Raw genomic sequence first — 15,379 nt, forward strand, 5'->3', positions numbered from 1 at the left:
GAAGGGCACCTGTGAAAGCATCCTCRGTAAAAAATATATATATATATTTTTCCAGCCCCACTTCTCCCTCAGCAATCAGTCTGCTTCCTGGACAAGTGACTTGTTAGTCCGGGAATTCCAGCCAAACAGATAAGTTACTATTCAGTTCACCTTATTTGCTGCCAGATCTTCAGTCTCAAAAAACACTTAATGCTCAACAACTCTTAATCCAAATGTCAGCCTTCTCCTCTCAAATATTTTACATAGTTTTGATTGAGGAAAATCTTGGCAGGCATTTTCAGAGTTCCTCACAACCCTCACTGCAGACCCTTCCTGGTCATGGTCTTTACTGTGGGCGCTAGACACTTGAAATATTTACTTTGGCTTTTAAACAGGGGCTTAATGACACATCAAGTCTCTGATAAAAATGGAGAAGGCAAATAAATGCTTTTTGTGTGTTAAATAAAAAAGAAGGAAAAGGGATAATATGAAGTAATGACCAATCCATCAGTCATCCATGATTTCAGGCAACAGCTCACACAAAGCTCATTCCAGAGTCTGGAACCCACAAAATAACCAGGGTCTTCAAATTGCTGATAAACTTTCTTCAAAGTCTACTTTTATTGTAGTTTGACCTAAATTCTCCAATATCCATCAAAAAACTCATTTGACAAGAGAGAACATAAAATAAGCTTACTTCAAATGCCATTATTAATGCTTTGGCAATTTTTTAGCAGCTCTTATAATATTTTTGTTCAACGTCATAGCAGTTGAATTATTCCTCCTGTATCACATCCCTTAAATTTGTAACTCCAAAGTAAACCTGAAATTTAAAAAAATGCATTGATTAAATAACAACTGAAAAAACAACAAGGTAACTGCAATAACTACTTCATCAGCTATATGATTGTTTCAAACATGCAATACCTCATCCTGTTAAATTAAGAACAATAAAGAACAATTAATATTGGTTAGACACTGGGTAAAGATGACATTAGATAAATGGCAGGTCAGTTACTACTGTATAAAAAATGAATTGCACTGAATGTCTGGAGGAGGCATTTTCTTTTAACTTTATCAAAACCTGGTTAAAAAGAAAGTGAATTTGTTCAATAGACAATCTCTCTTGATTCTTGGGAGATGTGGACTTAAGAACAAAGATTAGGTGTGCAAATGAACAGATCCTGTGGTTAAGTCCTGATATGCGTGGAGGGCTATCATCCAGAAAAGTAATCCAATATGACCTCCTCCTAATCACTTCTTTCTCAGATATTTATTGATGTAAATTGTGCATTTGTTGTCCCTAAAAATCTCTAAATTCTTACAGATATTTTTATTACTATGGTAACTGTTTCAAGAAGTGATAAAATAGGAAATAACCTTCACTGATCAAACTAAGCCAATCATTATTTTATTAGTTTTATTGGTTCCTTCATACTTGCACACAGGGTACATATGGGAAAATCAAAAGTCTGCTTACTCCAAGGCCTAAGGAATTTTACAGCTCAAGCTGGATAGGCCATGTGCAATGAAAGGTGCTGGACTTTATATCTGACCAAAACTGATCACACCAACCATCTCAAAATATTGTGTCCTCCAACAGCATACAATGTATTTAGTTTTCCTGCTACACCTTGCTCCTCAAACACATCAGGGTAAGCCTTACATACAGTTGTGTTTCAGATGCCCAGGCTAACTCTGACTGAGCTAAACCAAGCACTGGGAGCAGCAAGAGACATAATTTGCTTTTGTGCTGATCAAAAGGTCATCCTGACCTTTTGCATCCTGAGATGCAAAGTTTCAGCAGGCAGTATTATTGAGAGCCGAGGTGCCTGCTTCATCCCAGGCATCTGGATTTCGCTGGCTAGGACCTAGAAGTCAGGCATTACAGGGCCTGAAGGCAACTAGGCCATTTATTGGATCCAGCTCTACAATCATCACAAAAGAGTTTTCAATCTAAAAAATGTGATTGTATTACTTATTCTGCCTTTCCAGGGAACATCAGGTCTTTTTCAGAAGTATTTTGGAAGAATTAAATACATCTGACCTGATAACAGTTTGATGAGCTGAAAGATTACAAATGCTTTAGGGAATCATGCTACTGATCATTTTCTTACTAGTAGCAGCTATCTTTTCATATCATATAGCCTATAAAACTTCCCAACTACCTTTGCTGGGACTCAGTTGAGAATTTTGGCTAGAGAGAGGCTGTCTCCCATTCTTCTGCAGGCTGTTAAATAAAGCGGAAACAGACATGAAGATCTTTGCAAAGATTCACACAGCTCTAGTCATATTTAGTATCAACAAAGAGGTTTTACCAACCAGTATTCCCTTCAGGTCTGCTACGGATCCCTGTGTTTACCAGTGCCACCTCCTGGTACTGAAACATACTGAGATGTGCCAAAGAATAATAACCAGCCTTGCATGAATGATATTATAAAAACAAAACAAAACAAGAAAATCCAACTCCCCAAACCCTACCTCCAGCCCCATTTTTTTGTTGTTCTCTACAGTCTTTTTTAAACAGCTCTTTATTTAATGGATAATTTAAAACTTGAATATAATTGTAACTATAAGCAAATGAAAGGACAAGGAAACCATCAAAGGCAAGAGGTTATTATGGTCTTCTTTCTTTTTATAGGGTGTTCTTAACAAAGCTGAACCCAAAACAGATGTATGCAGATCAAACTAGTCAAAACTGAACATGAGAAAGGTTGGGAGTTTAAAGTTTTTTTCAGAAATATCTGCATCCATCTACAAATCTGCAGGACTGAGGAAATTCTTGCAGCATTAATGAAGCTTGGATACAAAACCTGAGATTTTGATTGCAGATTTGAAACTGAGGATTTTAYGTGTTCCCACTGCCAGAGCATACAATTTACATTGAGTTATCCCAGCACAACTTAGAAAAAATGTTTTGCATGCTCCATAAAGAAACAGATGAATAGAGTATTAAAATGATGACATTTACAGTGTAAACTGCACATGTCACTTAGTTCAGCACTCCTTCCCTATCACTTCATACCCTGGTTAGTAAATTGTCTTTTCTGCAGCTATTCAGACTATACTGGAGGAGGGGAAGAAAACAAAAAAGGAACAACTGTTTTATTTTTTCCTGGCTAGTCCCTTTCTACTAGGCAGAATAATACAGCTATGGCCGTACTTTTACAGCTAATGGTGGTTACAGCTCAAAGAAATTGTTTATGCAGGGATATAGTCGGACAACATGAATGTCAAATAGCCTGGTCTTCTCAACAGAGGAAGCAGTGAGTCAAACATTCGAAAACATGCTTAACACTAGTCTGGCAAAGTGAAGCACCATTTAAATAGGGAGCAGTATTGCCCAAGGCTCTCTGGAAAGACTGCCTGCCTCCTCCTCCAGTCATTCATTCATGAAGCAACACTAAAACCAGCAGATGAAAGGGAAAGAGGCAAGGCCAGGACACGACACAGCTGCTGACAGGAGACAGAAGAACAGGACTCAGCTCATGGCTCTACCAACTTGCTATTTCAAAGTGACCAAAGATGTGCCATTTCTTCCAATACCAAGTCAGACGTCATCCTCAGGTACTGTTTACCTCAATATCCCTACCAGAGCACTCCAAAAACGCTCTCAAGCTGTCAGTCATTCCAAAGTCCCCCACAGACACAGCACTATTTGCTTCTTGGGGTTGGTTGAATATTTGCTAGGGTATTTACAGAAATCAACCCCCAAAAGGGCAGGTGATGGGGAAAACCTACATATATCCATGAAAGCAAATGATGTTACAAGTTCAACTGCACGTTCTGTTTTTTCAGCAATACTTTCCCATCTCATCACTGTCTGTGTCATGCAGAGTTTCACAGTAAGAGAACTCATATCCTCAGGTCTGATAAAGCATCAGTCCTCTCTTTCTGCTCTTGTATTAAATAAATCTTTGCTAATGCTGCAGCGCAGGGCCTAAAATGCAGCTGAGCATGCAGCATCTTCACTCCAGGAGAGGGCAGTGGAACACACATAAACTTGGTATGGATGTGGCAAATATTCATTGAGCTACTTTAGCAATGCCTACTTAGTCAACCCAGACATTGACCTCGGTGGCACAAGCACGAGCAGATTCAACAGGAGGAATTATGAGTGAAGTTTCATGTCTTCTAAGCACTGTAAATTGATTTGTGTTATTGTTTCCTAGGAAAAGATTATGCAACTGCTTTCTCTGTCTCTGCTCATGGAGACGAAAAAATGTCATTTAGAGGCGGTGTTTGCTTGCACTTAGGTTAATAGGTCTCATTTGTTCTGCAAGCATTGAGGGAAGCAGAACCAATGGAGGAACTTGTAATTCTACTTTATAATTAAGATAATGTGCCATGCCGGCCCTCAATCATATTTTTGGATGCTGCAGTGTCCATGACACATCTTGGAGAGAGCACAGCTGTGATTAAACATTTTTGATAACCCATAAATATAACATTAGTTGCCTTGGTTAGGTTTCTGATAACATCATTCATTTCAGATCATTCAATTAGTGCAGACAAAGGGGCTCTTTCCAGGAGACATAATGTCATTGTCTCTGGAAAGGAACGTACTTCCCAATGACTGTTTATCACTCTGTAATTACAGTGCTGTAGCAGCCATTCTCTATATTACGAGGAGTCCTTTTTGTGCCCAAGGATCCAGCAGTTCTTTGTTTTAATTTATTTTCCTCTTAAATACCTCCTGCTATTTAAGCAATAATTCCCTGTAAATCAATTGTTAGCAGCAGTTAATGACTGGTTGGTTAATTAATAGCTGAAAGCAAAGCTGAGGGTGTTCGCTGTTCTAACAAACCACCAGACCTTAACTGTGGTATTATTGCTAACATACCCTATAATCAATGACTTCTCAGAGCTACAATGTAGCCTATGTGTGATTTAAAGAAGGGACTAGCTGAGTTGCAATAGGTGGTGGCATTATTAAAAAACTCACTGACTTATGCTTTGAGCCATGTGCCCCTAAGCAGGCAGCAGGGTGTCAGCACTGGTGGAAATGTGATTCAGGCATGGAGGCCGTGGCCTGAAGCTCCCTGCTGTCTGTAGGAGGGCTCCCATCGATTTTGGCGGCAGTGGGAGCAAGATGTTGGTGCAACCTCCTCTTGCGCTGGTGCAGCTACAGCTGCAGCCTAAAGCGACCGTGGGGGGACTGTATGCGTGAGTACGTGTTCAATGCTATGGGTGAAATTTGCACAGTCTGTGCTTTCCTCGTAGTGAGGAGGGTGATTGCGTAAGGGACAGGCTGTGCAGGCGCTGTGAGATCTTACGTGGGAAGGCTGCAGCAACTTTGAGCCTTCAGGAGAGATGAGGCTGTTCCTGTGCTTGCCCCTTCCACCTCCCGTCTTGCTCTGCTGCTCCCCGGGAGCACGTTGCTGCCTGAGCAGTTTCAGTGCAGAGAGTCCCTGAGACTCCCAAACCTCGTCTCACTTGCGCTGGTGGCAGCCAGAAGCTTGCTACCGAAATTCAGAGAACTGCACAAACGTTTTAAGCAACATGACAAAAAGCCTTAGATTTGGTCTGTATCAGAATCTGATTATTCGGAGTATTTAGGGGTGTCTGTGCTCTGCTTGAGGACTGTATTAAGATGGTTTTAATGCAACAGTCTGCTCTGCTTATCTCTCCAAGGGACAGGTTCTCAGATAATCTCTTTTCACAACATTCTCATTTAATATTTATATAAGCCTGCTTTGTCTCTTATCTTTCATGAAATAAGGTTTGAAGTGATGCTGCCATGGAGAAAGAAGGAGAGTCTAAAGCAGGCAGTAATTGATGTTCACAAAAAGAATATGTGTAATGGACCAGCTGGCTTATTATGAACTAAAATCCTGCAGTATCTTCAATACAGATGATGGTAATGGAGAATAAATGTTGACATTTTCGTGGTGAGCAATGTAAGATCATCAAATCAAACAATTTCTGGCATATAGTCAAAGCACTGTTAAAATGGAAACTCTGGTGATAAGAACATTCTCACATTTTTTCCTGAGTAGAAATGTGAGGCTGTATGAAACCTCATGGAATGAGCTCCCTGCACTGAAACAGAGCCAGGGGTTCCCAACAGACACCATCTGACTTGTCTTAAAAGCAAACAAAACAACAACAACAGCAACAAAAAACCCCCAMACCAGCAAGGAGCATCCTTACATGACTGTGCCAGCTCTTCTCACCCTGACATTAAGTTAAGCTGTAAATTAAGATAATTTCTGCTTGTTATTCTCTCCATGACCAAAGAGAGCAATTGATCACTGTCTTATCCACAGCCACCATTTGTATACTGGAAGTCTGTTGTCATCTTACTCTCTCATCCTTCTCTTTTCTAAAGTAAACAAACCCGATTCCCTCAGCATCTCCTCACAGTTTGTGCTTTCCACAGCTCTACCTTCTCACTGTTTTCCACTGAATTTTCTCTGTTTTCTCTACCTCAGTAATAAAAGGTAGCACCCAAAACTGGGTGCAGTACCCCAAGTGAAATCTCACCGCAACCAATGACAGGGAAGTAATTGTAGGCTCTGTCTCGAGTACGACACTGCTGTTCATATAACCTAGAATGTGCGCTGTTGATTCATGTTTAATTTGTGATTCCCTGCAGTCCTCAAATCTTTTACAAACATGCCACTGCCTAGCTACTTTTTCACCCTTTAATCTCTGTGCAGCTCTCCTTCCCAAGCATAGTACTTTGGACTGTTCCTGGTGGGATTTTGTTAAATATTTGGAAATAGTTTCTCCAAGTTGTTAAGATCATTTCAAATTCAGGACTTGAAACATTTCCTAATTGTGTCATCCACAGGTTGTATTTGTTTACTCTCTCAGGTGTTAATAAAAAATATTTAACAGAATTGGATATAAGACAAACCACTGAATGACCTGCTTGAAATATGCTCCCTGGCAGTGATCCATTGGTAGCTGTTGCTACAGAGCTGTTTTTCAGCAGGCTGTGCACCTACCCCGTTGCAATTATATCTATACCATATTCCTTAGCCTGTCAAAAAGCCTTACTAAAATCAAGCGCTATTGCATTTCCTGCTTCCTCTTTATTCACCAGACAAGCTACCATGTCAAAGAAGGAAATTAGATTGATTTGACATCAACCGTTCTTGACAAGCCTATGTTTTCTCTTTTTTATTTTTTTTATCACCATATCAGCTGGCTGCTTACAAATTGATTGTTTAATGATTTGTTCCTGAATCTTTTAAGGACCTAAATTAGACTGACAGGTCTGTAATTCCCTGGGTCCTCCCTTTACCCTTTTAAAAATATAATACCCTGCGTTTGCCCTTCTCCTGTCTTCAGGGACCTCCTCTCTCCTCTGTGAGTTCTTAAAGATAATCACTAATGGCTCAGAGATTGCTTCAGCTAGCTCCTTAAGTACTCCAGGGCGAAATCCATCAGGCCCTGCTGACTTGAGTGCATCTATCTTATCTAAATATTCTTTAATCTGTTCTTTCCCTGTTCTAGTCTGTACTTCTGCCTCATTGTTAAAATTAAGTTTAAGCAGCTATTAGGTCCCTTGGTAACTGATACACTTTGTAATTCAAAACAATTAGTTATTCTCTAATATATTTTTAATATTTATCTAGGTTTATATTTTTATTCTATATGTTAGAATTCCAACCCCCCTGTGCCCACCCGCCAATGTCTGTACTCACTGACCCTTATTCCTGAGCTGCTAAACAAAGGACACCATTCTAGTGGATAGATTCATGGCTGAAAATGGAGTAGAAAGAAGAAATTTAACTAAAATGCTGTTTTTTTCATTCAGAACTTCAACATCCATTTATAAGTATGTGTTGACTGCAAGAACAAAGGTTTCCATTTCTCCCTAAATTGTTCCTAAAATATAACTAGCACAATTATATATGAGACTACATCTGCAGCAGTGTCCATGGGCCAACCATTACTCTCAATTAACAACTATGGTAGTTTGAATTTGGGAAATTTTTAGGGCTGTTCTCTAAAACTGTTCTAAATTAGGACATACTAGGTCCATGCTATTTTTTTTTTTTTAAATAAAACGTCAAGACTTGCCAAAATTTATGCTGGGTTTTCCATGTAAGTACTATGTGGAGATCCACTTCCTTTGTTGTATCAGCTACCACCTGGTGCTGTAGTATCAAGTGGGAAGATAACTTAGGTTTCTACCAGGTACAGCTGAATAGAACAATCTTTACTGCTATCTTCATTAAAGTCTCTTTTGCCCACCTTTCTCCTCAGCATTTAACAGCCATTAAAGATCTGAGCGATACAATGCTTGCATACCAAGGCTTTTTCTAAAGCAGGGTTTTTGTTCTTACGGTCAACATTTTGTTGGGACCGTCTCATGTCTGGGATCTTGTCCTATTCACTTTTGAGCAATATTTGAAAGAATTAACTACCAGATAAAATAGTCCCTTTCCCACAGCACCCCAGCACTTACTTTCTCATTTCCTTCTTGGTCTTGAAACAGCACTACAGGGTCCATCAGCTGAGAAGGGTGGCTGACATCTACTCTTTGCTGCTTGTGTGGAACAGTTACTGCATTCATCTGTTTTCTGTGTTTGGACAATCATATGAAAGGAGTTATTTTCATCTCATGAATCTGCTATACCTCATCTGATACACAAACACTACTTAAAAAGTCCTTTTCTCAAAGCTTTACTGCCATTCTCATTTCTCATCCCGTCCTTGTTCTTTCCATTATTCTTTTTACCGACATTTTACTTTAAAGGACCCTCATCAGTCTGAAAATGTTCATTTTTTAAAAATAAGAATCTGCCCAACCTACACTCAGGTTATCATCTCTGGATTTAGCTTTTTTATAATCTATTTGAGGATGACTGAATTTTCATGCCTAATTTTAAACTCCTACTTGTAATTTTGTCTTCTGTTATAAAACCCCCTTCATAACTCTTTGGAGAAGAACAAGATAACCAATCCTTTATCCCACTGCCGTTCTTTTCAAAGTTCAGTAACTCAGCAGGCACCTTCAGCTTTTGAATTTTCCAGGTCTTGAAGCACTACAGGGGCCAAGATTATAAATCAATTTAAGAATCGCTTGATAACTACCTCTTGAACTGACATGTTGGCCCTAACCAAACGCCGAGTCAGTTTAGAAATATTCGGGATTTTTTTCCCTTGTCTAGACTTTAAGTAAACCTTTGAGTAGAGGTTTTCATGGTAAGTAACAAAATTAAGTAAATCTCACTGGAATTAGGAACTTCTCATTGTTTATTAATAGCTTTTGAAAGCATCATTATTTCTGGGAAGGCAGAGCTGCCCATAGAGCTTTTTTCCCCGTAGAAGACACCCTAGATGGGTCCCTTATCTTCTCTGCATGAATTTGCATATGAGACTATTCTCATTTCTCCTGGGTAAGAAGTGTCTGTTCAATGCTTTCTAATGCTGTGTTTCCAGTCTTTAGGAATGGTAAATTTTCCAGTAAATTTAATTCCCAGTACCATGAAGTACTYAGTGCTTCCCATTGAACTGCTCAGTAATGATATAAAAGAAAGGGGACTCACTGCTATCTTTACAAGGAGGAAGTATAGCCTTTGGATCAAGCAGCTTTCCAGGGTATTCAATTATTTGTTTTCATTGCACATTAAAAAAAAAGAGTAAAAGAAAATTAGTTACATTGATTTATGCATTGATTGCTGGCTAGAGTTTCATTTTGGGTTGCCTCTGGGACTGCAGCATCAGCAGGAGTGGTTACTTAGTCATGAGCACGCTATGCAATGAGCAGCATGGGGCACCACTTCTTTCTGGTCTCTCAGTTGTGCTAGGTGGAAACCGGCTTCTTCTAACCCCAGGCTGCCACTGCACGGGACACATAACTCACTCCTACAGCGCGTGGGCTACGGCAATCTTTAAATGGGTCCCTGATCTGAAAAAGACCCTGCTAGATCTTGGCCATGAGATAGTTTGGAAGTGGATGTGTGTCTGTGATAAGAATACAGTTCAGGAGTTTTCCAGATAATTGCAGTGAGTCTGATGATTTCACCTGGATTTTCAGAGAGGCACAAGCCAAAATATGACATTATGAAATTAATGTTGTCCAAAATATGGTTCTAGCAGAATACCTTAACACTGTTTTTCAAGCTTCTGTGAAAGGTGAATATTTTTAACTATATCTTGAAAAATCTATCTATAATGGGCTCCTGATTAAAACTCCTCATTATAACTGATAGCATATTAAAGCTGTAATCAGGCTCAGCTTCCCCTTGTGACTGAGGCCATGTAACTGAGTGATAGCACACTTCCTCAAGTAGTAGTTATACAAAAAATTATGGAAGAATAGAGTCTAATAAGTAGGCAGAAGGAAAGGAACAATTCTACATCAAGCAAGAGTGAAAAATTAGAGCAGACCAGAAATCCGAATTTAGTTGGTACCGATCACTATTTTCAGGTAGAAAATACTACTAAATAATCTCTCCTCATTTAAAAGTTATCTTGCTGAAAGTTAGTTTGTCACTGTTTGTAAAATAGATAGTAGCTTGCCTTACAAGTCTATCTACATATTGCACATAGCAGCTATCCCATGTATTGATGTTTATGAAGCTGAATAATTAAAAATGCTATGTGCATTACTCAGGTTTCCTTCCTCTAACAGTAGCAAATTAATTGCCAAAGATATTGTGCCCCTTAATATGCTGAGGTATAACATTTGAGTTAACAGTTAAGTAGAATTACTAAGCATTATGACTGTAAGTGTTTTATTATTTTGTATATGTTGTCTTTAGAGCCACTGGAAAAAAATAATTATACTATATGAGCATCAAATTTTTAATGGAAAAATAACAAGTCCTGAACAACTAAAGCTGTAATTAATCACTGATATTATGTTCTGAAGACTTCTGACCCCACAGCATCTCCCACAGTATATTTTTCCATGCAAAATGCATTTCTTATGGTGTGGCTTAAGGCTCAGATGTAAGAAACTTATGGTAGGTTAATTTTTGCCAGGAGTCTTCCCAGCCCATTGGAAGAAATGAGGGCACTCATGGGACTGCAAGATGCAGCTAAATTGGCCTGGTACTTGCACCATTTTCTTTCAAGATGGGCAGATACTGCATAGTTTGGGAGAAATGTAGCGGGGAGACACTGAGTACACAACATGCATCTGCAATAAAGCAGTTTTGGACAGTCCAGTTCAATGCTGAACTGACTTAAAACATCGTATTTAGATTCCATGCCACAAATCTAAATGTTTCAGCCTGTGCTGAGCCAATGTCAAATGAAAAATTTCATTTGCATTTTCCCTTTTAGTAAAACAGAACTCTTCCTTTGAAAAAGTTTGTTTGGGGAAAATCTGCATTTTGCAGAAAATTCCTGACAAACAATGTTCACAAGCAAATGACTGGACTGCATGAATCTGTAACAACTGCTACTCATCTATTAAAGTAACCAGCAATAGATTATCAACTTTTCTTAAGTGGAACCCTAATATCAAGTTCGGCTGGACTAAAGCAATGGCACAGAGCAGATCAAGGTGGTACCAGCTCACAGTCCCCATTGCTTTCACCTCTACAGAGCCCCTGCTCAGTAAAAGAAGGATTTTCTTGCTGGCCAGGTGAACCCCTCCCCCTTGAAATACTTGTGCTCCTTGTGACCCTCCCCAGCTCCTCCTGGCACCCTCAGCCGTCTCTCTCCCCAGCACTGCATCATTCTCACAGGAGACTTCACAGGCAAAGCACTGGGGCTAAATAACAGTATCATCATGTCTAGCTAGTGAAAGGCGGCCTCCACGCTGGATTTTGAAGCAGTATTTTTCCACTTGATGAGCCACACACATTACATTGCCTACAGCAGCTTATTTGGAAATCGCATCCCCTGAGACTGAGATGCTCACGTGGTAACTTTTTGTGCCACCTCCCCATTCTGCGCCCATTGCTTGTACTACCTGTTCAGCTAAGCAGAACTAAGAGATGGTTACAGAGAAATGGGGGCTGTGTTTTGGGTGTAGCACCACTGTGCCTAACCACTGTATTATCCTCCAAATTGAAATGAAGATAAACAAGAGGTGCACAGCACATCTTAATCTTCACTGCCAGTAGTGACAGTTTTACTCAATTTTAGTCAGCTATCAAGTAATCAAAATGAATTAAGAAACAGAAGGAAGGACTGCACTCAGATCCAATAAAGTGGTGGGCACTCTAACGCTTCAGGGAATCACTGCATAACTCACTCTTCATTATCACTGTGGGTTCCCCACTGCTGTCATTAGACAGCATCTCTGGGCAATTCCAGTCCATCAGGAAACCAGCTTTTCCTACCAAATATATTACTGATTTTCAGAAATAGCTGTCAGTCTAGCTTGTCTCAGTGGGATGTTTATGCATGCATGCCTGTGTTTATGTACTTTGAAGAGTCTAATAAGAAGCCTTAAAAGTGTTATTAATTCTCAGCAAGTCTCTCTCATACCTTTAACTGAGAATGGCGCTTGCAATTGGTCACTGCCCCTGATTCCCCACATGCTCAAAGGGCTGAAACACACTTTGTGGTGCACGGTTTCTTTAGAAGGTAGAAGGCCATTTCTCCTTTATGCATCTCAAAAGACAGCAGCAGCCTAAAAAAAACCTTTACTTCATTTCTGCGCTTCTCAAAATCAGTAGCTACTTTAAAAGGACTTTGGTCTCAAAGGTCATCTGAGTTGCAGCTTTTGTGTGTGGAAGGATTTGATGCTGTGGGCAGCACAGAATAAGCAGGAACTCTCTCTTTTTTTAGTATCTAAAACCTCCCTGTGGTCAGGTTTCTACTTTTATCCCCAAATTCTGTGTTTTGTGCATCATGCAAATGCTGATGGTGCTTACAAGTGCCAACTTCCAAGCACATAATCTGGCTATGAAGTAGGACAGCTCTCACAAAATCTRTGACTTCAGCTGAAGTTTACTGCTGTCATTAAACTGTCACTTATGGACCAAAATCTGTAGGGATTTCTTGTAACTGTACTACAAGGCAAATGGTTAAATGTAGTCCTCATAAATCCTGATGACTGAGCTGTAAGCAAGCAATGGGCACTGACTCTCTGCTAATTAAGTCAAGCAYGAACCTTCTCTTTATAACACTAATAAACAACTATGCCCATTTCCTTGGGAACAGGATTGAAAGTACAGGATGGAAAAGATTCATGATAAGCTAAAAAAGAAATCAAAGGATAACGAGTTTCAATACAGGACGATTGTTCCACATAGCGAAGGTAGCTCCCCTTATACAGGAAAATTCTGGCCCCATATTAACAGTAGTTAAAAAATAGATTTAGCATGATAATTGACAAATTTATCTTGAAAGTAACGGAAAATGCTTCTGAAAAATCTGAAGAACATTCAAACAGCCTTTGATTATGGATCATTACAAAATTATCCTGATTTCAGACTCTAATTTTTTCTCTAACAGTGATTTGTCTCCTTCTATCTGAAACACCCCCACCCTTTGGTAACTCCCTCTTTAAGCTCTTTGTAACATCTCAAAAAAATCAAATGTCTGTTCTTAGAGGAAAATAGTTTCTAATTAAACATACTGTGTGGGTGTGAAGAAAACTGGGCCCACTCTTTGCCTCACTGATGTCAACAGAAAAATGTGTTTTCTTTTTTGCTGCTAATGTTAGTAGAAGCAGGGGCACTTATGCATTGCTGTCTATTGCCTGGTTGCAGTTTTGAAGGAACAGAGGTTCTTTAGCACTAACAGCAAACATGTTTTTTCTTTAGGTTTGGTGAAAGAGCCTGACTCAAGTTCTAGGCTTGACTGGAAATGTTTGTGACAGAGAGTCAGGAGAGCGTCTCCAGAGGTCAGAGCATGCCCAGTGAAGAACAGCTAGCCAAAAAGGTTAGTTATTTATCCAAACATTAGTTGCTTATGGGTCCACTCCAAATGTTCACCTCAGAGAGAACAAAATCTTAAAACTCTTTCTCTGTACCACATCAGAGCAAGATTTTGTGTTTTCAAATCAAATTTAAGTATTCTGAGAAGGCTACAGAGTGTTTTCATGGCAAAATAGGTTATTTTGCGAACTGAGCATCCACCTAAATCATTTTCAAATATATTCCTTTGTTGATTTGAAGACTGAGTTAAAAAGTAAATCCTATATTTCTTCATTTTTCTCTTTCTATTATAATCCTTTCACAGAAACATTCAAAAAATCAAAGAAAGAGTTGTAAGTGCAGGCAAATAGAGAGACACAAATCTTGCAACATCACAACATAATACCAAAAGATGAAGATGCAGTATGTTTTTCTTTCATCTAGGTAGCAATCTCCTTAGACCAGAGTAGCTTTAGATGTTGTTCAAGCTCCTGATGAATTGACCTCCATCTCTTCCATTCCCTCCCACATCTTCTTACATATCACTAATACAATTCTGTGTGCAGCTCAAGCAGTACAATAGCATTTTGAACAAGTTGGTAGTAAGTTACATTTGGTACTACCTCAGAAAATATCCATTTGAAAAAATGGAGGAGAAAAATAAGAGCTAAAAGTTTCATCTGACACCACTAGGAACCACATTGTTTGTCTGAGATAACTTAGCTTTACAACAACACTACTAATCCACATAACATTAGAATAGAGGTTCTTCCTCTATTTTAGATAAATCTAATGTATTGCATGCAAGAAAAGCTGAGTTTGCTGGTTGATTACAGGACCTCATATTTCATTTGAATTCTCAGTTAGGAGCACTTTAGTTATTTTTGCAACAGTAGCTGGTAAAGTTAGGGCCCCAGTGTGAAATATGAGGAAATGAGAAATTTATTATATTTCGTCAACACAAAATTACATTTTCCTAGTAGAGCTACACAGACTGCCAGTAGCCAATTGCTTGAGGTCCCTCCAGTCCTATACGCTCATCAAAGTTCATATTCTTTCATCTAACTATATATTTTTCTTCAGACCTTAGTTTATCTGTAGATGGGAAGAAGTGAACTGTTTTTTCATTTTGATGAGACTAGCAGTTCTCAAAGTTCACCTGTGAATAATATCGGCAGGGAGATGTGCATCTAGCTGATTCAGAAGACACATTTGTGTCAAAATCTATCTTTCCTGATTTCACTGAAGTGTTTTGATATGCTATGGTGCTTCACAAGATTGATGTAAACTGATTTCATAGGTCTCGTCTCCCTCAACCCCCACCTTCTCTATAACCACATTTCCATCCTATTTTGAAAAATACTTGAAGCTGCCTTTATTTTTCTTAGTACAAGACCCAGAGTGATTTAAAGACTTCTCTCTCAGACCTGTTTCCTTTAGAGCTTTGTTTCTCTACAAGCCATAGCTCATCAATATGGCAGTAGCTTTTCTGCGCAACAGCAGCTTGGGGCCTTTCAGGTGGTCAGGTGAAGAAGAAGAGAGTGATGCAGAGACAGAATTTTCTTGCAGTAATTTGATTATGTGTTTTTTTCTTCAAATTTAAACATGTCCTGTTGGTT

This window comes from Apteryx rowi, unplaced genomic scaffold (genome assembly GCF_003343035.1).
Source record: "Apteryx rowi isolate R43461 unplaced genomic scaffold, aptRow1 scaffold_48, whole genome shotgun sequence".
Lineage (NCBI taxonomy): Eukaryota > Metazoa > Chordata > Aves > Apterygiformes > Apterygidae > Apteryx > Apteryx rowi.